Source organism: Hemiscyllium ocellatum, chromosome 3 (genome assembly GCF_020745735.1).
Source record: "Hemiscyllium ocellatum isolate sHemOce1 chromosome 3, sHemOce1.pat.X.cur, whole genome shotgun sequence".
Lineage (NCBI taxonomy): Eukaryota > Metazoa > Chordata > Chondrichthyes > Orectolobiformes > Hemiscylliidae > Hemiscyllium > Hemiscyllium ocellatum.
In genome coordinates this window covers 41,158,042-41,181,572 of record NC_083403.1, presented here as the reverse complement: position 1 = coordinate 41,181,572, position 23,531 = coordinate 41,158,042, and the positions used below count along the sequence as shown (strand labels likewise).

The following is a 23,531-nucleotide window of genomic DNA, read 5'->3' as shown; positions in this document are numbered from 1 at the left end:
CTCTAGGTCTGTACTCCACAGAGTTAAGAAGGATTTGGGTGGGGGGAAGCTCATTGAAACTTCAAATACTGAAAGGCCTGGATAAAGTGGACAAGATGTTTTCACGAGCAGGAGAGACAACGACCCAAGGGCCCTGCTTCAGAGTAAACGGATGACCATATAGAACTGAGATGAGGGGGTATTTCTTCAGCCAGAGGGTGGTTAATCAGTGGAATTTATTGCCAAAGAAGGCTGTGGAGGCCAAGTCATTGAGTGCATTTAAAACAGAGATATCCAGGTTCTTGGTTAATAAGGGGACAAATGGTTATGGGGGGAAAGTAGCAGAATGGGTTTGAGAAACACATTAGCCATGATTGAATGGCAGTATACACTCAACAGCCTTTTGGACTAATTCTGTCCTGTAGGTAAGGAAATCAACCATCCTTACCCACTCTGGCCTACATATGACTTCAGGCCCACAGCAATATGGTTAACTTAACTACCTTCTGACAATTAGGGATGGGCTATAAATACTGGCCTAGCCAGCAATGTCCATGTCCTGTGAACAAATTAAAGAGAAAATTACCACTTATCAGCCCAAGCCTGAATATCGTTCACATCTTGCTGAATACCGATACAGACTGCTTCTTTATCCTAGGAGGGGCAAGTCAAACTGAACACTGTAATCATCAACTGCTTAACAGCACACTTGATGTCACCTCCCTTCAGTCCACTGAGGATCAAGAGCAAACCATGTATATTTATTAGGGGAGAAAGTAAGGTCTGCAGATACTGGAGATCAGAGCTGAAAATGTGTTGCTGGAAAAGCGCAGCAGGTCAGGCAGCATCCAAGGAACAGGAAATTCGACGTTTCGGGCATAAGCCCTTCATCAGCCCATCCTGATGAAGAGCTTATGCCCGAAACGTCGAATTTCCTGTTCCTTGGATGCTGCCTGACCTGCTGCGCTTTTCCAGCAACACATTTTCAGCATGTATATTTATTAGCCAGACTGGATTTAAGCAACCATCTGGGGATAAGATATAACTGGGCAGGTATCCCCATTGCGAGATAATGTCAGTTTGTACCTGTACTGAAACAGCATGGCAAAATATGTGGCTAGTTCTGGAGCTGGGATGTTGTCCAATTCATAAACTTTCCCACGTCCACCGTACTCACCTATTCTTGATATCACACAGATTAAGTCAAATTGGTTGAAGGTTGATATCTGTGACGTGGAGTCCTTGGGAGGAGGCCAGAATGGATTGTCTATCGTGGAAGACAGTTGCAAATACTACATTCTTGTGCTTTGCACTCATGTTGAGTTGTACAATCAATGAGGATGGGAATGGATATGGAAAGACCACAGGGCTTTAATCTAATCTGTTGGTTGTAGGATTGCCTGGCTCTTTCTTGATTCACATGTACACTTGTGTTGCAGCCTCAACATATCGAAGTCTCATTTGTGATGTGCCTAGCAGGTTGTCATTCAATCCTTTACAAGCCAAGTTGGTGAACCTGTTTAACAACAATTGTAGAAAGAGGATAAGCTGAGCGATGAGGTGAGATCTTTTAATCAACCTGCTTGTCGATGACATTATCCATCTTTGGAGAAGGTGAGACTTGAACCTGGACTTGAGGTAGGGACACTACCACTGCACCGAAGGAATCCTTGGATCATGAGGCTACAAATTGCAGTAACATTAAATTCTACTGCTCATGATTGATGAGACAATGTGGACAATGTCCTTTTTGAGCTGTTAATTCTGTTGTGAACCTCTCCATTTTAGTACGGCAGCTGTAACACAAAACAGGATGAGGTTGTCCTCAGACTGATCTTGCTTCTAGAAAATCTATGTGGTGGTTAGATCTAAGGATATATCACAGACAAGGTAAACTGCTGAGGATGAATTAAAGTACGTTTTCCCATTACATCATTTCTTTCACCCTCCATTTCAGGCCTATGTGAAACATGGTTGATAAATCCTTTAGAAACCAATTCGCTACTGACTAGTGGTGCTACTACTCAGATCTACCACCTAGAGTGCATTCGGTGCGTTCATTATCAACAGTGCAACTTCATTGGTGGTTAATAGGAATCATCTCATGGCAGCAGCATGAATGATGGTGATTAGCACGAGCAGATATTTTTAGTGCACAAGGGGAGCGGGTCTTGATAAATAAGGAAGTGGAAGATTATCAGGGTGACAGGAACGGGGAGTAATCAGATCAGTCACAATCTTATTGAACAGTTGAATAGTCTACACCTGTTTCTAACTTAAATGTTTTTAGGAATGATCTGGTGAATATGACTATGTCTGGCTGTTGCCTGAATGGCTGCAGGACCAATCCTAGGTTTTCCAATTTTGGCAGAAGCCCATAAATGTTTGTTTAAATGATTTTGCAGAATTGATTGGACAGAATGTATACCAAGTAGGCAGATTGATGTGCATGGTCTGTCAAGTTTTATTCTATTTAAACTTTTTCAGAGCATTATGATACAACTGAGTGGCCATTTCAGCATGCATTTGAGAGTTAACATCATTCTGGGTCTAAAGTCACAAGTACACCAGACCATGTAAGGATGACAGATTTCTTTCCTTAAAGGATGTTAGTGATCTAAGCAGAAAAGTGCAATTATAGTCATGTTCTACTTTTCCATTTGACACTCACATATTCTCGCACAATTACTGGTAAATCAACTAAAATGTGCAATGTACTATATATTTGCACAAGTGTGGGATATTACAAGTGGACTATAGTTAATTATGTACATTTGAAGTATTTTCAATGATGTGGAGGAACAGGGTAAGCTCACAACAAGATCTCACAAACAACCGTGATAATGCCTGGATATGCTTTTTTAGGATTCTGATTGGTGAAAGAAATATTGTCCAGACCACCAGAGACAATTAATTGACTTGTGATGCACCACCGTAATTAAAGTGCCAGGGAAAGTTTAGGACTCGTTTAACATTTAATTTGAAGACTGCATCTCAGTTAGTGCAGTACTTACTTTGTAGTGTATGGGCATGTTACGTTTGATTTTTGTGTTCAAAGAGACCTTCAAGTGCAGGTTCATAGTTCCTTGAAAGTGGAGAAAGCATTTGGTACGCTTGCCTTTATTGGTCAATGCATTAAGTATAGGAGTTGAGAAGTCATGTTGTGGCTGTACAGGACATTGGTTAGGCCACTTTTGGAATACTGCATGCAATTCTGGTTGCCTTGCTGTAGGAAGGATATTGTGAAACCTGAAAGGATTCAGAGAAGATTTACAAGCATGTTACCAGGATTGGAGGGCTTGAGCTACAGGGAGAGGCTAAGGCTCTCTACTGCATCAGAGGTTTATTAGAAGTTTGTAAACCTTATAGAAGTTTGTAAAACCACGAGGGGCATGGATTAGATGAACAGCCAAGGTCTTTTTCCCCAGGGTGGAGTGAGTCCAAAACTAGAGGGCTTGGGCTTCAGGTGAGAGGGGCAAGATTTAAAGCAACATCTTTTTCACTCAGAGTGTGATGCGTGTATGGAATAAACTGCCAGAGGAAGTGGTAGCAGCTGGCAAACTTACAACACTTAATATAGTCATCTGGATGGGGATGTGTCCCAAATGCTGGCAAACTTGGCGAGATTAATTTAGAATGTTTGGTCAGCATGGACAGTTGGACCAAAGGGTCAGTTTCCATGCTGTACAGCTCTATGACTCAAAAGGGTAATTCCACCTCACCATAATCTTTTTGTTGATGGCACTAAGTTAACATAAATATTTCCAAGTAATAAATACTATATGTAATGGTAGTTCACTGCATTTTATATTTTTGTTAGAGAGTTCTCATCAGACTGTACCCTTATGAACAGCCATCTATCTTTGTGACAATGCTGCTCCTTTAACAATGTTATGTTACCAATGTCTTTTTCTCTCAGAAGGGTCATTAATGCAGAGTTCCCGAGAGGTCTGGGTCTGAAAGATTTCAGGGCCCATTTGATTATAGCTATTAGATCCTGCCTCAGGAAAAAGACTTTCAGGTTTTAAAAATAAATTGTACAATGAAAGGAGAGTGGCTAGTTCTCCCAGCTCAGCTTTTCTCTGGTTTGGTTGGAGCAGTCTGGCTATTCACTGAAAGCAGTTAGTCATTTGTTGGATCCAAAGAGGCAGGTCCATGCTGATCCCCTCTCTCTCGCTCGGAAATCTCTCCTATAAGACCGTGTGTTTGATTTTACCTTTCGTGCCAAGGGGTGCTTATAGGGATTGTTACAAGTATTTGGAACAGCATCATTAAGTTGGGATAGTCTATTGGGTGGTCGGATAAGTTGTTATTCTGTACTCTGTTCTCTTTTGTTTGTGTTTCATTCGGTAATCTTGCAAATAAGTTCTGTTTTGTTTAAGACTAAGTGGTTGGACCAGCTGCATCACTCCTGGAATATCCATAACACCTTGCAGAAAAAAAAACAATCAAAAGACAACCTTCTTACCATGGCACCTAGCATAAATAAACATTGTCCATTGTTTGTTCCGGGTTTTATAAGTTCTGGGAGTCTGCATTTGTTTTAATTTATTCATGCGATGGGGCATTGCTGGCCAGGTCAGTATTTATTGCCCATCCCTAATTCCCCAGTAGGCATGTTTCCTTCCCTAACACTCTCTCATGACTCCTGTCATGCCTGAAGATTCCCATGCACATGAGGGGCCACAGAACTGGCAATTTGTGCTGTCATTATTGGCACTTGGTGGGAGGAGCTGGTGCAATTGCACCACCTTGGGCCTTTCTTTGTTCCTTTTATAAGGTGCAATGATTGAAAAGATAGAAAATGATAATTCTGCAACAAAGTGGTGATTTTGTTTTGGTTTCTAAAAATAGCAGCACTCGTTGCCTGGACTGGAGGGTTTCCAGCTTTGAAGAGAAACTTGACAGATAAGGGTTATTTTCCGACATTACTAAAGGAGGGAGTGGGGGGGAATCTTGATGTGCAAAATTATGAGAGGCATAGATAGGAATAAATGTTTGCCCACAGTAGAGGGATCAATAACTAGGGGCATAGACTTAAGGCAAGTGGTTTACAGGGGATGTAAGGAAGAACTTCTGCATGCAGAGTGTGGTGAGTATCCAGGATTCACTGTCTGAAAGGATGCCAGATGTTCAAAGTTAGGCATAGCAAGAGGTTTACTGGCACAAGTCACACTGTTCATAAGGTTTCAACATTTTGAAGCACAATAAACTAATGAGAAATATAAATTACTGCCATAGTTTATGCTTATTATGAGGAGGACCATTGTGTTGCAGGTGGTGGGCAAGAAGTAATTTTACATTAATTTAGTCAAAAAATATTATCAATGGATTTTACTTAAAATGAGTTCTGAATGTTGAGATTATTTAACTTAACCATTTACTCAGTTGCTTGTTGATACTAGAGACAGGTAATACATTGGTGCAATAGTGCACTGTGCCTCTGAATGGCAGATGATTTCCAACGTAATCGCTAGATCTCAGGTTGATCCTTACTTGAAAACATCAGGTGATAGCGGAGTCAGCTGGGGGTAAATTTTGTGTACACAGACTGTTTTATACAAAATTAACAAGGGCAAGGCATTGGATGCTAAGGGTAACTTTCAACTTTGGCAGAGATAAAAAGCTGACTGCCCTGTATCAGCTGCATGCACAATTTTCCCATTCCACTCTGCCCCCATGAAGTTAAAAGTTATCCCTGATGTCTGTCTGGATGTTGGAAAGGCATTTGACATGATCTTAAACCTTATATGGTAACCTGCTTTCTACGTCTATGAACTAAATGGAAATGTATTAAAACCAGATCAGCCATGATCTTATTGAATGGTGAAGCAGGCTCCAAGGGCCAAGTGTGGTATTCTTGTTCTTGGTTTGTATTAAAATGTACTGGCGAATGTTAATCGGTACACCTTACAGACTGACAGTGTATTGATAGGTAGTTTGTTGATTGCTACTTACCAGTGGAGGGTCACAGGTTTTCCAGTAGAATTTCAAAACCTTGTAAAGTAGTTCCTCCTGTGGATGTGAGAGATCTGTAATAACATGCGTGAATGTGACATAGTGAGTATTGATTTCCCACCAGACAAGCAGCTGACTAAACGAAGCACTGGTTTCTCTGGTTAATTCAAATAAAATCAAACTCATTTCAAAGGTCAATATGTTTGCCCATTGAGTATCTAAGCCATGCAATGACGAACATTGTCAGTTTGATGTCTAGTTTGTATTAAGTTAGCTGAACTCGGGCATGTAACAATTTTAAATTCCATCTGCATCCTGGATTAGATGGTCCTTAAAATCTTGCTGATGGGGCCACAATTCGAAGTGTGGGCTGGTGTTGTAACATTTCTTTGCAAGTTAGATTACTATTTGGGACTGTTGTGACAACTTTGATATTTCAAAATATAATCCTAATCAAACTCCATACTCTCTCATACGGTTTATTTTTGCACACAGTGATTATTGAAATTTGGGATGCACTTGTGAATAGGTAGTGGAAGCAGATTCAACAGCTCAATGCAAAAGAAAATTGGATAAATATTTAAAGGAATAACTTACAAAACTTGAACGGAATAGCAGGAGTCTGGAATCAATTGAAGAGATCTACAAAGAGCGTGCACAGATCCAATAGGTGAAATGTCCTCCTAGTGTACTATATTGTCCTATGATTGCATTTCTGAGTGGTATTACTCGTGGAGGGCACATCTAAATATTCACAAACTAAAACAGATCATTTTAGAGTCAGATTAAAAATTTGTTTTTACAAGGTTCTTTCCATGTCATGGAAGATTCGTGACAAGATGGTGCAGCCTATTGAAGCTCCAATACTGTTTTTCAAAATTTTTAAATGGCAAATGACAGCAGAATAGAAAATAAAAATAGATGACAAATAAATGCTTCTTTTTAAAGCCAGTGTTTTTTTTTAAAACCGAACAGCTGTTGTGAACTTCATTTTAAAGATTAAATGCACTTAAAATGAAGGTTATTTATCTTCTCATTATGTTAAAAAAGTGCACAAACCAACGCCAACTAACAGACGTATCCGACAGACTCAATGTCTATGTTGTAATATATTCCACTGCAAACCTTGTGCGTAACATGCAAGACAGTTAGATATGCAAGTTACATATGCAAATGTGCAGAAGTGTGTGTGAAATTTATTCACAAGATAGTTTGTACTGTGGCCGAAAGAAGGCAATAGTAAAGTTAATGTTTGTAAACCATTATGAGGAACAGATGTTAGAGGATTAAAGACATGCAGGTGATGACGACATTTCACATGTTCCATAAAGACAGAAGCAGATGCTTTCCAATGTGCCTTGCCTGTACAATTAGAGGGTATCACCTTCAGCTAATTTGCAATCAGAAACTAGTCAGGGCACTTACAGATTTTCAGAACCAGTTAGCCAAAACCACTTCATTTTGTAAGAAAATAATGTTGTTACACAGAAACAGTAGCGATGGTAAAATACTTTTACTGGTCACATTACCATGTATGTTCAGTGAAGTATCTTCACCTGAAGTATTTCTGAAAATAACAAAGCATTTTCTGCCTTGAAACACTGAACAACTGTAAGGATGTAGAGTGCTCTACATTTTCCATATACCAACTTCTTTGCAATTTATGTACACGGATATATTTGTGAGGATGATTTTTAAATCAAATGCAGGCTGCAGCATAACTCAAAGGTATCAAACCTTTTGGAACAATAGATTATACCCCATAATATAGTATAACATCAGGGGATATATGCTGAACCTATACAAAGCTCTGGTTAAGGCTATAATTGCAGTATTGCATCCAGTTGTGGTCACCACTCTTTAGAACAGAAGGATGAGAGAATCCTTGAAAGGGTGCAAAGAAACTTAAGAGTCAGAGAGATTTACAGCATGGAAGCAGACCCTTCGGTCCAACTCATCCATGCCGACTAGATATCCTAACCTAATCTAGTCCCATTTGCCAGCACTTGGCCCATATCCCTCCAAACCCTTCCTAATCATATACCCATCCAGATGCCTTTTAATGCTGTAATTGTACCAGCCTCTGCAACTTCCTCTGACAGCTCTTTCCATACACGTTCCACCCTGTGTGTGAAGAAGTTGCCCCTTAGGTCCCTTTTATACTTCCCAAAGAGTGATTCCAAAGATTGAGGATCTTAGCAACAATGTCAGGTTGAAGAAGCTGGAGTTTTATCCTTGGAGTAGAAAAGCTTGTGAGATTTGAGGTGTACAAGATTTTAGATCAATTTATACAAAGAAAAATTGCTCCCAATAGCTGATGGTATGGTGGTTATTTAAGAATTGGGAAAGAAACTACAGGGAAATGCAAGGAAGAACTACCTCTAAGGAGCAAGCAGTAATGCACTAGAACCATGAGGATGTTGGAAGTGCAGACAATGGAGTATATTTTCCTACATTTGTGGGAAACACATCAACTGGGCTACAGGAATAGAACAGTCAAATAGGAGTGATTGAAGGAATGACAGGAGAGCTATCATAGACTTGATGGACTAAATAGCCAGTGTGTCATTATGACTTGTGTTGCAATTAATTAATGGATTAGGTATATTAATGTTATAAGTATCACATTCAATAATACAATCACTGCTACTAGGTATACTAAGAGAGAATTTTTACATTTCTTAGAAAAATATTTCTCTCTCAATAATTTTGGTACGTGTTTCTGAAAGGGAGATCTAGGCTTGCTTCCCGTTCAGATTTACCACCAACTTTCTTGTGAATAAGGAAATCTTCTGAATGTTTGCCCATGATCCTTAAATGGAAGCCATAAGTTGAAGATGACAATGGGAACTGGGTATAGAGTGCATGACTATGAAAACCTCCGATACAAGAGAAAATCCAGTGTGTCAAATATTGAGATGATTTTATAAGATTTGGTCAGATCCATTAGAATTTCTCACATAACTCTTCAATATTCCTGAGAGATATTGGAAGTGCACAAATTCAGATAATTGATTTTTAAACATGTGAAATTTCAAGTTAAAACCCACACCTAGCTAAACAGCTGACATGAATTGTATGTTCCCATACAGCATCATCTTAAAAAGGTTCAAGTTATTTGAAAGATCAATTAGGAATACAATCAGCTAGTCATGAATTAATGCAGAATTCAGACACACCTGCTTTTCCCATCAATAACATGTTCACCTTTCACAGAATGAAATATTCCAAGATAGATCACATGAACATTATAAAGCAAACTAGGACAAGTACTCGAGCTAAGTATTAAAAGACTAAATGTTTGGACAAAGATGTAAGCTTTAAGAAGTGTATTAAATGAGGGAACTGATATGGAGAGGTCTAAACAGGATATTTTTAACCTTGGGACTAGGCAATTGAAGGCAGGACACCTAATGATGAAACAATTAAAATGGAGGATGTACAAAAGACCAGAATTAGAGGAGCACAGATTTCTTACAGCATTGTAGGGTTTCTGGAGACTAGAGATATAGAATGAAGTTTAAAATCTGATTGAAGATTTGTAGCTCGGGTATCCGTTGTTGTGGTTCTGCTCGCCGAGCTCGGCGAGCAGAACCACAACAATAGAATGAAGTCATGAAAAGATTTGGAAACAAGAATGAGAATTTTAAAATTGTGTAACTTCATTGGGGATCTATGTAGAACACTGAGCAGTATGAGGGTCCAGGTGAACATGTCTGGATGCATGTTAAAAGATGAGCACAAGGCTCTGAATAACCACATTAATGGAACTTATAGAATGAGAGATCACTCCAGTATTGTTTGGACTAGTGTAGCCTCGAGATAACAAAAGCATGGGTGAGGGTTTCAGCAGCAGAAGACCTGAGACTAGAGGTAATTTTGAAATGGAAATGGACAGGCATAGTTTTAACAGATAGTCAGAAGCTCACTCACAGGTCAAACATAATACCAAGGCAATAAACTGACTGTCAGATGTCTTAATCTCTGACTGTTGCCAGTGAAAGGAATGGAGTCAGTAGTTACGGGATTATGGGTTTGGAGAGGAAACTGAAACAATAGCTTCCAAATTCCCAATACTTACAGTGCAGCACAACACTGGAAACTTCTTCGTATTGAAGTACATATCCAACTCTGTTTTGAAAGTTATTAAAGCATCTGCTTCCAGCATTTTTTCAGGCAGTGCACTCCAATTCAAACAACTTGCTGTGTTAAAAAAAAATCTTGCATTTCTGGATCTATCCATGAGCATTTCTTCTGTTGTTCGAAAAACCTAAAATTTAAAATTGTGCTACATTGCATTGGCATACAATATTGAAGAAAAATAGGTTATATTGTGCATTATGCTTATCCAGAAGATTAGGTTTTCAAACTGGCAGTGAAGACTGTTGTGTGAATATAGCTAGCAGCTTGGATTCGCACATCAGTGACCAAATGCTGGATGGCCCTTCCACCCCCTACAGCTTCTTGATGCATAATGCAATGATGTCTCATCAGCTGGTAAATATGCAAAAGGAAAGTGACAATGCTGACTTAAATGTGTTTTTACATGTATGGGGAAATATACACCAGTCAGCTTAATACAGGCAACTGAAAAAAAATTAAATTCCTACTAAAGGAAAAAACAGAAAATCATCCAGAAACTAGAGCTAAACTAAAAATATAACAACAGAAATCAGCATGGATTTAAAAAAAATCCTGGCTTGACCAACCTTACTGAATTCTTTCAAGATGTTACAGAAAGAAGGGTACATGAAATTTATTGCACTTTCCAAATGATGTTTAGAGGTGCCACGTCATAAGACATGTATTAAAGTCAGGGAACAATTAACACCATGCCAGCTGGCTAGAAGTGAGAAAGGAGACACTGAGGGTGAAGGGTAGATATTCAAAGCAGTAGGAGATGGGAAGTGGGGTCCTCACACAAACATCGGTCAGGTTCACTGTAGTTCAACTCTTATAAACAATTTGGAATTAAAACTGATGATTTGTAAATATACGAATAGTCAATACCGAGATACACTGAAACAAAAAAGCAAGTTATTAATAAACTTGCAGAATGGACATATATTTGGCAAATAAATCTGAACATAAATGAGTTATTAAGTTTTGCTATGAAAAATATGGGCATCACATTTTACTTAGAAAGAATGTTCCTCTATCCCATTTAGGTTCTAAGAGATCAAAGGTATTTCAGGTTAATAAGGCCATAAAAGAGGTTGACCTAGCAATTGGGTTCATGTTTAGTGAGATAGAACTTCAAAATAAATATATTGTGCTGAACTTGTATCAAAATTGGGGTAGACCACACTTTGGAGTATAGTGCACAGTTCTGGGCACATATTATTAAAAAGATAGAAAGGCATTGGAGATGAGAAAAAAAGTGATTCATGTGAATGATACCAGACTGTAGGTTATATATATCAGAAACTAACAGACACATTGAGTACCTTTTCTCTTGAAAACCAAAGGCTGAGAAGTGACTGAACTGAACTTTAAAACTATCAAGAGTTCAAGAGAATAGCTGGAGTTTTTACTGGAGGCTACCAATATGTAAAAAAAAGGAATTGAGAAGAAACTTATTAGCATAGAGTGTTACGTGCATAAGTAGTAAAAGCAAATTATGTAATGGGTAGCTAGTAAGCACAAGAAGGGGAAGAGAATAAATGGTTCTGCTAATCTCTCCATGTAACTGGCATTATTCTAATTAATTTTCTCTATAACCTCACCAAGGCTGTGAGGATCTTCCTAGAGTTTTTCCTCTGCCAAAAAAAATACAGCTGAGGCCTAAGATGTGCTTTACAAAGGTTTAGAATAACTTTCTTATTTATGTATTCTAGGCATTGGCTTACAAAGCCAAGTATGCATAAGAACTGGAAATAAGAATAGAAGTGAGAATTTTGGCTTCGGGAGTGACAATCAAATTGTGGATGACGTAATGTGGCCTTATTTCCATTTAGCCGCCTGATCCCCTAAGATCTTTAATTCCTGGTCAATCAAAACTCCTTCAAGTTCGGCCTTGAATGTTTGCAATGGCACAGCCTTCATGCTCAATGGGGGAAGAAGGCTCTAAATATGAAATACTCTCGCATCGAAGATGTTTCGCATCTCTATCTTAAATAGGAGACATCTTTTTGAAATACCACATAGTTCTAGATGCAGGATGGATGTCCCTGATGACCAGGAAGTCCAGAATCAGGCAGGGATCATAGTCAACACTATAGGAGTAAACTATTTACCACTGCGATGATGAGAAATTTCTTTACCCAGAGAGTGTTGAGTCTGTAAACTTCTGTTGTAGTTAGATAGGGCTAAAGTATCAAAGGATATGGGGGAAGAAGGTGGGAAAACTCCTGAGTTACATGATCATATTGAATAGTGGGACAGATTCAAAGGACCGAATGGCCTACTCCCTTCTCCGGTCTTATTATCTGTTACTATCACTTATTTGCTCACACGATGTGAATGTCGCTGGCTAATCTTTTCACAGCATTTATTTCCCATTAAGAGTCGATCACATTGCGGTAGTTCTGGAGTCACACATAGGCCAGACTAGGCAAGGATGGGCAGACTTCTCTCTCTAAAAGACACTGTGAACCAGAGGAGGTTTTATGACAATTAACAGTGTTCACACAGTTGCTTTTCAGCTAGATTTTCATTCCGGACTTTTATTAAAATTCAAAATTTCATCATCTGGAGTGGCAGATTTGAACCCATGGCCCCATAACATTATCCTGGGAGTCTGGATGACTAGCCCATTGACATTACCACTATGCTGCTGCCTCTTCATCACTACCTATCAACCCCAAGAAAAACAAATAACCATCAAACACATTCCTGAAGAAGGGCTCATGCCCGAAATGTTGTTCTCCTGCTCCTAGGATGCTGCCTGACCTGCTGCGCTTTTCCAGCAACACATTTTCAGCTCTGATCTCCAGCATCTGCAGTCCTCACTTTCTCCCATCAAACACAGATATCAAGCTTAAGAAAAAGAGTGCATCTGGTACAGACAGGAGGTCATGCAGTTTAAAACAAAAGTTGTTAGAGTACTTGAGATATTAGACTTAACCTGAGGTCATGGTTATTTAATGAGATGTCGTATATTCTCAGCAGCGGCAAACTATCCCACAACTTCCCCAGTGATCCACCAAACATCGATGAGCTTAAGCATGGCATCCAAGAGATAAAAACCAACAAGGTTGGCATGCTAGACAGTAAACCTACTCAGGAATATCATGCCAGCAGCTACTAGCTCATCTGTTGACTCAATCAGTTCAGTCTCAGTGTCTGGAATGAAAAGAAATGTGCCCAGAGATTTGAAGATGTGACTACTTCTCCAAACTACAAGGGGGTATAACTCTGACGTTGGAATGACAGAGAATCCAGGAACACTGCCTGCAGGAAAGTTGTTCCTTGACTCCATAAATATGACAGAGACATTTGATTTTCTAAATTGTGAAATTTGATCGATTGCTGACCATCTTTTGTTGAAGTCCGTCATAATCCTACGAATCCTGTCCGACAATATGCCCACTGAGGTAATGAGTGGAGGATCTGAAACTGACACTTTTCACATCCCAGAATGGGTCAAACGAGCTTGACCACTTCCTGAGCATCATCATTAAGCTAATCTAAGATAGCCTACCACCCACTGTCAGCATCCAATATTGTCTGGTCAGGAAACTCTTCAATCTTGGCTGCTTCTGGGCAAAAACCATAGTCATCATCACAGCCATCCATGATTTTCAGTTTGTAGGTGACTGCTATGTGAGGATTTGTTGCTTTAGGGCATTCAAAGGATGCTGACCTTTGCAGAACCTCATACGTAATGTTTGGCCTCTTGTTAAACATTCGAGTAAAAAATGAGGTCTGCAGATGCTGGAGATCACAGCTGAAAATGTGTTGCTGGTTAAAGCACAGCAGGTTAGGCAGCATCTCAGGAATAGGGAATTCTACTCCTGATGAAGGGCTTATGCTCGAAATGTCGAATTCCCTATTCCTGAGATGCTGCCTAACCTGCTGTGCTTTAACCAGCAACACATTTTCAGCTTTTGTTAAACATTGACAAGACCAAAGTCCTTCACCAATATTCCCTGGGAGAGTTGAGCATCCCTTGCACTATCTACATAAAGAGGTGGCTCTGGAGAATGTGCAACATTTCCCATTTCTCAGTGGCCACTCTCCAAAGGACCACTATCAATGAAGTCGTCCATCATTGAGGCAACTATGCCAGAATTGTCTTCTTCAAGTAGACAAAATGGGTCACAGTCATACAGCATGAAAACAAGCTGCATCTTTGATACCAGGGACTTCTGGAACTCAAGAAAAGGTCCTGGTATATAAGCCTGTTGTGTTGACAACCCTGCTCTTCTGAGTGAAACCTAGACCATCCACCAATATCACTTGAGGATGCTCGAAGCCAAGTTGAATCCTAGGGATTAAATGGTAAGACTATGGGTTCAGTGTGACCATTCTCCACGAAGATATGTCTATCAGTATTAAAGTCTTGCTCATGAAGAACCATCTCCACAGGAGGTCACTGTGTCCAAATGCCCCAAAAACCTCTTCTGTTGGCAGGTTTTCTTCTCCAGGCTCTCCGATGGCCAATACTCAAAGGGCAGCCAAAGGAAATTAAACATGAAGATACATTCAAAGGCGGTTTAAAGCACAGAGGCATTGACATCACTAACTTGGAGGAGAAAGCTGCTGAGTGCTCAACATGCCACCTCCAGATCTTTCAAGATTCAAGCTACTCTGAGGTTCAGTGACTCAGCCCATAAACCAGAATGGTGGTAACATGGGAAGGAAAAGGAAGCCAGTCTTGGGCTACAAATTCCATTTACCTATGCAACTTGATATTCTGCATAAAAAGTGATAGCTTTCCAAAATTGGGCTGCTCAATCATTTGAAGATTCATCCAGCCGGTCAAATGTTATCCTCTATTTTGAGGGACCTTCAATAATGAATAATAGATTCTATCATTTTCTAATGGCAGAAATTAGGATAATTGGGTTACACTCTCCTTTTTGTCAGCCTGGAGGCGTCACATTTACAGCTTTCCAATCTGCTGTGACCTCTCCAGAATTTAGAGGATTTTGAAATTTTACAAGCAATGCATCTACTCTTTTAAACACCCTCTAATCAGGTCACCAGATTGAGGGAACTTATCAGCCTTTAACCTCATTAAGTATTCCTACTTCTTTTTACCTCTGGTGATAGCTGTGAGTTTATCAAGAGATAAAAAGAATGGATTTTTAAAATGTTTCTCAAATTGCTCTGACACCTTAAGAAGTGTGCACATGCATACCATTCAAATATCTGTTCCTGCATCCCCTTTAAGATTGTAGCAGCTTGAACCATTTCACGCTGTGTTAAATATCATTTGCTAAGTTTCAACCTATTTCACAATTTCAATGTCCATCTTAAATCTGTTTCTTTCTTCCTCACTATCTATCTCTGTTCTAAGTTCTGTGTCACATACAAAATTTGAAATTTTTCCCTACCTATCGAAGCTTGGCTTATTAACGGAGATTAAAAAGAGCAGCTGTCAAAATATCAACCCCTAGGTGACACTAGTACATACTTCTCTCCAGACTGCAAAAAGAAATCAGTAATTCACTTCCATCCGTCCCATAGACAATGTTATCCCTATGCAGCCACTGTCACTTAATCTCAAGTTTCAATTTTGATCAGAAGTTTATGATGTTGTACGTTATAAATCCCCTTTGAAGGTTCACACGCACAAGTGTCATCCTCACTATTCTTATCAACCCTTTATGTTCATTCATCAAATCATGGAACTAAGTCAATCAAACACTATGTGCCATTATTAAATATGTGCTATTAATTCATTGACTTTAAGTAGCAATAAATCATACACTGGATTATTATTTCATTGTCCAACTCAAGGCTAATGGCCTATTGTTACCAGGTTTACCACACTCCTTGTTTTAGAATAATGTTTAAAATTTGCAATCACCTTCACTCCCATAACTAAGGAGGAATATAAGATTATCAATAATTTCTACACTTACTATTGACAGGAATCTAGAGACATCCCATTTATACAAGGTGACCTTTTCTCTTTTGAGTACAGCTAACCCTTTCAGTACTTTGGTTTAATTTTATTTAACACAGCATGAAATGGTTCAAGCTGCTACAACCTTAAAGGGGATACAGAACAGATATTTGAATGGTATGCATGTGCACACTTGTTAAAGGTGTCAGAATGATTTGTGAAACATTTTAACATCTTTGTTACCACTATCTTTACTTTTACTTTGACGGAATGTTTTGAGGAGATCCTTCAGCCTTGGGAATTATCCGTCATCTGATGAGATTAGGATTCATTTGTGACCTAACTCCACATATCAGGGTTTTCTGTACAATATTTAATATCTTTGTTCCATAAAGGTCTATCAATCTTAATTTTGGAATCGATTTAGCATCCATTGGTATCTGTGAAATAACTCTAACCTTCTACCACACTTTTGCCTAACTGCTTCCTGTAATATCTTGAAAACTTAATTCAAACTGCCCTTGACTTTTTAAATTCCATGATGTCCAACCTGTGTAAATTTGACTTCTGTATATTCAGTTTCATTATGGTAAATCTACGCTACATTCTCTTTAATGGCCAACAGCTTCTTCCTAAGCTACAGACTTATCACAGCACTAGATATGGCTTAACAAGAGCTGGGTATAGCTGAAATGTGACTTCTGCCCTCTATTAGAGTCCTCTAGATATTTATACCAGTATCATTAGTGTAATTATTTTCTGCACCTTTTAATGCTATTTTAATGGTTTAGAACACAGTCTTTGGAGTTCCACTGCTGTTAGCCTTTCACTCATTAGAAAGTACTTTGTTCTAGCATTTTTATGTCCAGTGGATTGAAATCCTACATTGAAACTAATTGGCAGTTTTGCCCAATCACTTAGTCTGTCAATGTCTGTCAAATGCAATATTTTCAAACACAATGCTTACAAAGCCACCTCTAAGTGGGAGCAGAAAACTTAAGGTATGTAGCTTACTATCCCAATTTGTGAATAAATATATCAAGTCGTTGAGGATCCAACACAGGTCATAGTCACACACTGCCAATTAGACTACCTACCCATTATCTGTGTCACCTACACATTTCCTAAACTGGTCAATTAATTTGTATTTGATTCCATAACTTTCATCATTATGAAAACAGCCTCTTATGTAGGACTTTACCAATTGTTTTCTCGACGTCTATATGAATTACCTCAATAACTTATTCCCTTGCCTGCTATTTTAATTCCAACAAACAGAGAATCCTGGAATTCTGAAGTCATACCAGATTCGAAATGTTAACTGTTTCTCTCTCCACAGATGCTGCCAGATCTACTGAGTTTCTCCGGCATTCTTTACATTTGTTTTAGATTTCCAACGTCCCCATGCTACTTCAGTTGCCTTTTTAAAAATTTCAAATCAAATTTGTCAAACATGAGCCTATGTTGATTTTAATTGATTTGATGAAAGTTCAGATGTTCAGACAACCTATTCTTAAATACTGACTATTAATTCTCTGAAATCAGATGTTAGACTATCTGGTCTACAATTTACTGATTTTTCATCTCACCTTTGCATTTTCCCCACACTGAAGCAGAAAGTACTCATAATACCTTACCCAAGCTGTTTATTTGAAGATCTCAATTCTACCTAACCAGTTATTATCTCTCTTTACAATACCTTTATTTAGTATTTATGCACTTAACATTTGGGGTCCTTCACATATCACTTGATAATCTATTCTCATGCAACCATTTGTGCCTAATATTATTTTTCACTTTTAAGATGCAGCTTCCGTATTTATGTTGGTTCTCCACTCTATTAAGAGCCTAACATTTATCACATGCTTCCTCCTGCCTTTCTATGTTAATTGCAAAATCTTTAGTAATCCAGGAAATGCTAATTTTGGAAGCTCTTCTTTCTTCCCTATCAGTCCAGTATGCTTTAAAATCATTAAGTTTGCTGGCACCTCTATCACACTCAAACATTCACTCCCTCCACAACCACTGCACCAGTAGCAGTGTGCACAATTGTGAATAGCAAATTGTAACTAGCTGGGGCCATGAGGACCAAACCTTGTGGCACTCCACTGGTTGCATCTCATCAACCAGATAAAGATCCATGTAATTCAACACTCTGCTTTCTGTTGGCAAGCCAACCCACCTTCCAAGATAATAAATTTCCTCCAATCCTATGTGATCTTAAATTGTGCATTAAACTTTGTGTAGCACCTTGGCAAAGTGTCTTCTCGAAAGACATATATGCTACACCTACATGTTGCCCATTATTCATACTGCTTGCTACATTTTCAAAAAACAATACAAATTAGTAAAATGTGATTTACTCTTCATAAGACCATGCTGACTCTGATGTAATTTTGATTTTTCAAATGCTCTATTATTTTCTTAATAATGGATTCTAACAATAGTTTATGTTACAAATATTTAAGGTCCACATGATCACTACTCTAAAGTTTGAGTCACTGACCTTTCTCAAAAGTCTTGTGCAGCTGAGCAATGTTCACACTACTGATCGCTTTATCCACAGTCACCCAAAATCATACCAAAGTGGACCTTTCCAAAGTCCACCATGACGTTCAGCAAAAGAATTGAACTGCACATATCACTGCACCAAGTTGGCTGAAAAGGTTAGTTTGGAAAAAGCATTATTTTGTCTCCAGAATATTCTGTAGTATGGTCTCCTTGTACTGTACATGGAAGCACCATATCATGCTGCAATGAAGGCCAGTGCAACACAACTAGCAAACCCGTGTCTAACAAGTACTACTTGCGCACTGAATAAAACCACAGCGAGTGTTATTTAACGCGCTCAATTTCTGACAGCAATTTCCCTCCATAACACAGCATTTCACTTTATGCTAGGTCTTGGTGTGGACACACTTTTCCACTCCACTGAGATGGTAATACGCAAGTCAAAGATCCACACAGTCCACAGTATGCATAAACTTATCCATTTATCTTTAAATGTAATAGCAAAAAAAAGTTAGTAATACAGAAACACATTTCTTTTTGTCAGTTCTAAGCCATTTTTAGTAATGAAACTACTTAAACTTTACTTTAGGACTAGGAGCAGTAGGAAGCAATTCAGCCCCTTGAACCTGCTCTATCATTTAAATGGCTGATCTCATCTCAGCCTCAATTCTACTTTCCAGCTCATTCTCCATAACTCTTCAAAGAATGATTTATTTAAAACTGTCTGAGTAAATGTGAGCATTCACTTCCTTCTGGAGTAGTAAGTTCCATATTAGTGACCCTTTGAGAGAAGTAATTTCTCCTCATTTGTGTGTTTTAAATCTGCTATCCCTTATCCTAAAAGTATGACTCCTCAGTTTAGATTTTCTTACATAAGAAAACATCCTTTCTACATCTACTTTGTCAATCACTTTTAGAATCTTACATATCAATTACATCTTTTCTCATTCTTTTAAACACCAGAGTATAAACCTAAACTGTTCAATTTCCCTTCATAAGATAATCCAGTCATCTCTGGAATCAAGTCTAGAGAACTTCTTAAGAGCTGCCTCCAACACAACTGCATTCTTTCTCATGCAATGGTTCCAAACTTGTACATAACGTTCTAACTGCAGACTCATTAATGCCTTATAAAGTTGCAGCAACCTTTCCCTACTTTTATACTCTATTGTTTTAGTTATAAATGCCAAAAATCCATTTGTCTTCCTTATCACCTGTGCATCTGCATGCTAGATTTCTGTGATTCATACATGTGGACACCCAGATGTCCTGCACTGAAACACTGAAGTTTCTCTCCATTTAGATAACAAGCTGTATCTGACCAAAATAGATAACCTCTCACTTATCCACATTAAATTTCATCTGCCAAATATTGACCTATTTACCTAACCTATTTATACCCATTTGTTAACAACTTATTTCTCCACAGCAACTTACTTTCCCACCTAATTTAGTGCTACCTGAAAATATGGCTATGTATTTTCTATGCCCACATCCAAGTCATTAATATAGATTGTAAATAGTTGGGGCCATGAGAACTGAACCCTATGGCATCCCACAAGTTGCATCTTGCCAACCAGAGAAAGATCCATTTATCTCAACTCAACTTTCTGTTGGCTAGCCAATCCACCTTCTAAGCTAATAAGATCACATAGAGTTAGAAGTAAATTAACTTGTGCACTAACCTTTGTATAGGATCTGATCAAATGCTTTCTCGATATATGCTACACCTACAGGATTCCCATTATCCACATTGATTGTTACATTGTCAAAGAACTCTAGCAAATTAGTAAAATGTGATTTACTCTTCATAAAACCATGCCGACTGGGATGGATGGTTTTTTGACTTTCAAAATGCTCTATTATTCTCTTAATAATGGATTCTAACAATTTCCCAACGACATGTTAAACTAACTGATCTACTGATTCTTACATTCTGAGTTTCTCTGTTTTTGAATAATATTTTTGAATATAAGCACTTCCAGAATCCCTGGAACCTATTCTACACCCAGGGAAGTCTAGAGTATTGTAACAATCTCTGCTGCCACTTCCTTTAAGACCTTAGGATGTCAGTCACTCAAGTTGGTCATACTTGACCTTCCCCGTTAACAAAACCATGCTGACTGTTCTTGATTAATCCCAATCTCTCCAAATACAATTTAATTCTGTCCCACCACTGAGGTTAGACAGATTGGCCTATTGTTTTCTGGTTTATCCCTAGCTCCCTCCTAAAATAATGGAACCAGTTCTGGCACCTCTCGTGTGTCCAGAAAGGAACTGAAAATTATTGCTTATGTGCTATAGAAATATTCGCAGGTTTGTCAAAGCTCATTTATCATTCCTGGCCTTTGTCTTACTTTAGGTTATTTTTCAATTATACAGTAACTTAAACATGATGGAAAACATACATTTGATATCTTACATAAATGGTAATCATTAAAACAAGATTCAACTGAAGTTAGTCAATGTTGAATTTTTCAGCATTGGCTGTGCTGTATTCTGAAAATTATCACACCATTTATTGAGAGTTTTAGGGATGTTCATTTCTAACTTAAAAATATCAAACATTAATTGGTTTTATGTCAGCTGACTGCACTTACAAATGCAGGATGTCGACTATGTAGCAAGAGCAACTTTAAGACATTGAGCAAAGCTGGGGTTTTTTTTTGGCAGGGATGCTGCTTGTACCTTCTTCAAAGGAATTCAACATCCCCAGAACCATGTCTGGCTCTGCAAAGCTTTTCTGAGCAAAGGCACAGGTTCAGCAAGTACAAACAGAAAAACCTGGTCTGTTCATAAACATCTCTTGTCCATAAATGAATCAACTTGAATTTAGCTACCAACTCCACCATGCCACTGCACTCACACAAAAAAAGCAAATCCAAATGAAAAAAAAAGCTATTCAAATTGGGGAAAACAAAACACAAACATAAATGTGGATGCTGAAAATTTGAAACAAAGACAGACGTTTCTGGAGAAAGCCAGTAAGTCTTGCAACATCTGTGGAGAGAAAGCAGAGTCTGACAAAGGGTCAGTGGAACCAAGGTGTTAACTCTGCTTTCTCTCCACAGATGTTCCCAGACCTGTTGGATTTCTCCAGCAATTAACATTTACATTCAAATTGCAGTCTCAGTTGGCACTGTCCAAACCCAACTGAGGAAGGCTCAGCAAATTAGAACAAGAGTCTATTTAATCTGTGGCATCATAAGAATGAACTGGTTTGTTTGAAAAGCCCATGGTTTTGGAACACAACACTGCAAGCACAAGCTAATTCTTTAGTTATCAAACTCTTTGATAATTCGCTCAATGTGAAAAATCACAAAAGATCAAGGTCCATTTTTAGTCAATGCTAAATTAATCAATCTCAGCCAAGACAATGATGAGGCTGCATTTAGCTCCAGAGTCCTTGGCTGAAGGAGAAGATGCAAGACACAGCTGCAGTTCCCACTTCTGACTGCTATCCAACAACAACTGTTGGAAATCAAACATATGTAGATGCCAAATGACAATAAGATTGGGCTCAGTTGTGGTGCCCTGTACTGTAAAAAAAGAGTCAATAACCACCCCTTCCCCCAGGATGATACATAAAAGAAGGCTTAATTCGGTAAGAGACCAGAGCGTCAGTGCTGCCACTGCACTGTCATTCACTGGAAAACTAATCAACCGATTTGTAGTTATATGGGTTAGGGACTTACCTCATATCACAAGGAGGAGTTGTCATCTCACGATTTTATATTCCAACTTTCTTACCTCAATTGAAGTAATTGATCTGGGAGTTTTATGGTAGGTCACTGGCAACATCACAGAGGGGCACAGCACTCTATTTGATGAATGATGAGTTGACAGAGACTGATCCATTCCTCTTCAATGATCATGTGAAACTGTGTATCTTTCCACTGTGATGACTGAAGAACAGCAACATTGGTGACAACAATCAGGTGTAAAATACAAAACAAACAAATCACACTTTCTGCTTTTGCAGGATAGTTGATTATTTACAGTGGATTAAAGATTTTTTTGTTGGAGTGAATTTGGAATTTATATACACACATATGGTACATTAGTGCGTTGCTCTCTGTACTCAAGTCCGGGGAAGAAATCCCTCTCTGCTCATGGTTGCTGTTGTAAGAATAAGATTACTGTGCAGAATTGGCAATGCAAACCTTCATCAGCCCAGTCTGGGCATCAACGCTAAGTTTTTTTTTTGAATTTCAATCTTCTAGCAGAAATGTAACACTGGAACTTCAGCAGGATATTCAGGTTTTCACAATGTAGTCACATTTAAGATGCAAGTGAGTGGTAAACATTTTTAAGATTTTTAATATGCATATTAAAAAATTCATTTTCCTATATAGGAACTAAGATTTAGAAATACAAAGCAAGAGAAATTGTCAGATTAGCTTCCAATTTGTATCTCAAAAATAATATTCCCTTTGTAGATTCACTTTAATGAACTGTACTGATTCAATTGACCCTTTTCCAACTAATGTCATTTAGTTACATGGAACAAACTATAACATAATATTTGTGCACGTATCATTAAAGAAAAAACACATTTCTAATCAAGGCTTTTTTCCCCCATGGACTACAATGGAGGGCAAATTTTGCACTGACAGAAACAACCCACATCAATTTTACTTTGAGGGACATGGCACTCTCGATCAGCTCATGTCAAATGTGTTCTATATGTAACATTATTGACACGACAATGAAAGCAACAATTTAAAAGCCGACTGTTGCCTTCCAAATAAACTAATATAAAAAGAATCAAACACTGACTGGTAAATGGAATGTAAATTATGTAGTGCACATGCACACAACCAACAAATGTATAAAATTTACAATAGCGTTGCATACTTAAAACCTGATTAATCCTTTTAGTAATCCTAAGAAAATAGCAATGATCAGAGACCAGCTTCGATAGACACTTTCCTTAGGAATTAACGCAAATCAAAAATTAAAAGATGAATACATTACACGTTTATTATAATTTTAAAAAATAAGGAATGACATTTATTTTGATTTATCAGATTTACCTGCTAAGCTAAACACAAACAGATGAGGTTTA

General features: G+C 38.3%; 1 long non-coding RNA gene across 1 annotated transcript; it reads right to left on the bottom strand.

The window, feature by feature from the left end:
- Positions 1-1,504: 1,504 nt before the first annotated feature.
- On the bottom strand, positions 1,505-22,362 carry LOC132837066 (uncharacterized). The gene is made up of 3 exons (XR_009647432.1): positions 22,214-22,362; positions 5,938-6,011; positions 1,505-1,775 (listed from the first exon to the last, which is right to left on the bottom strand). It is a non-coding gene; the product is annotated as an uncharacterized LOC132837066 (long non-coding RNA).
- Positions 22,363-23,531: the final 1,169 nt, after the last annotated feature.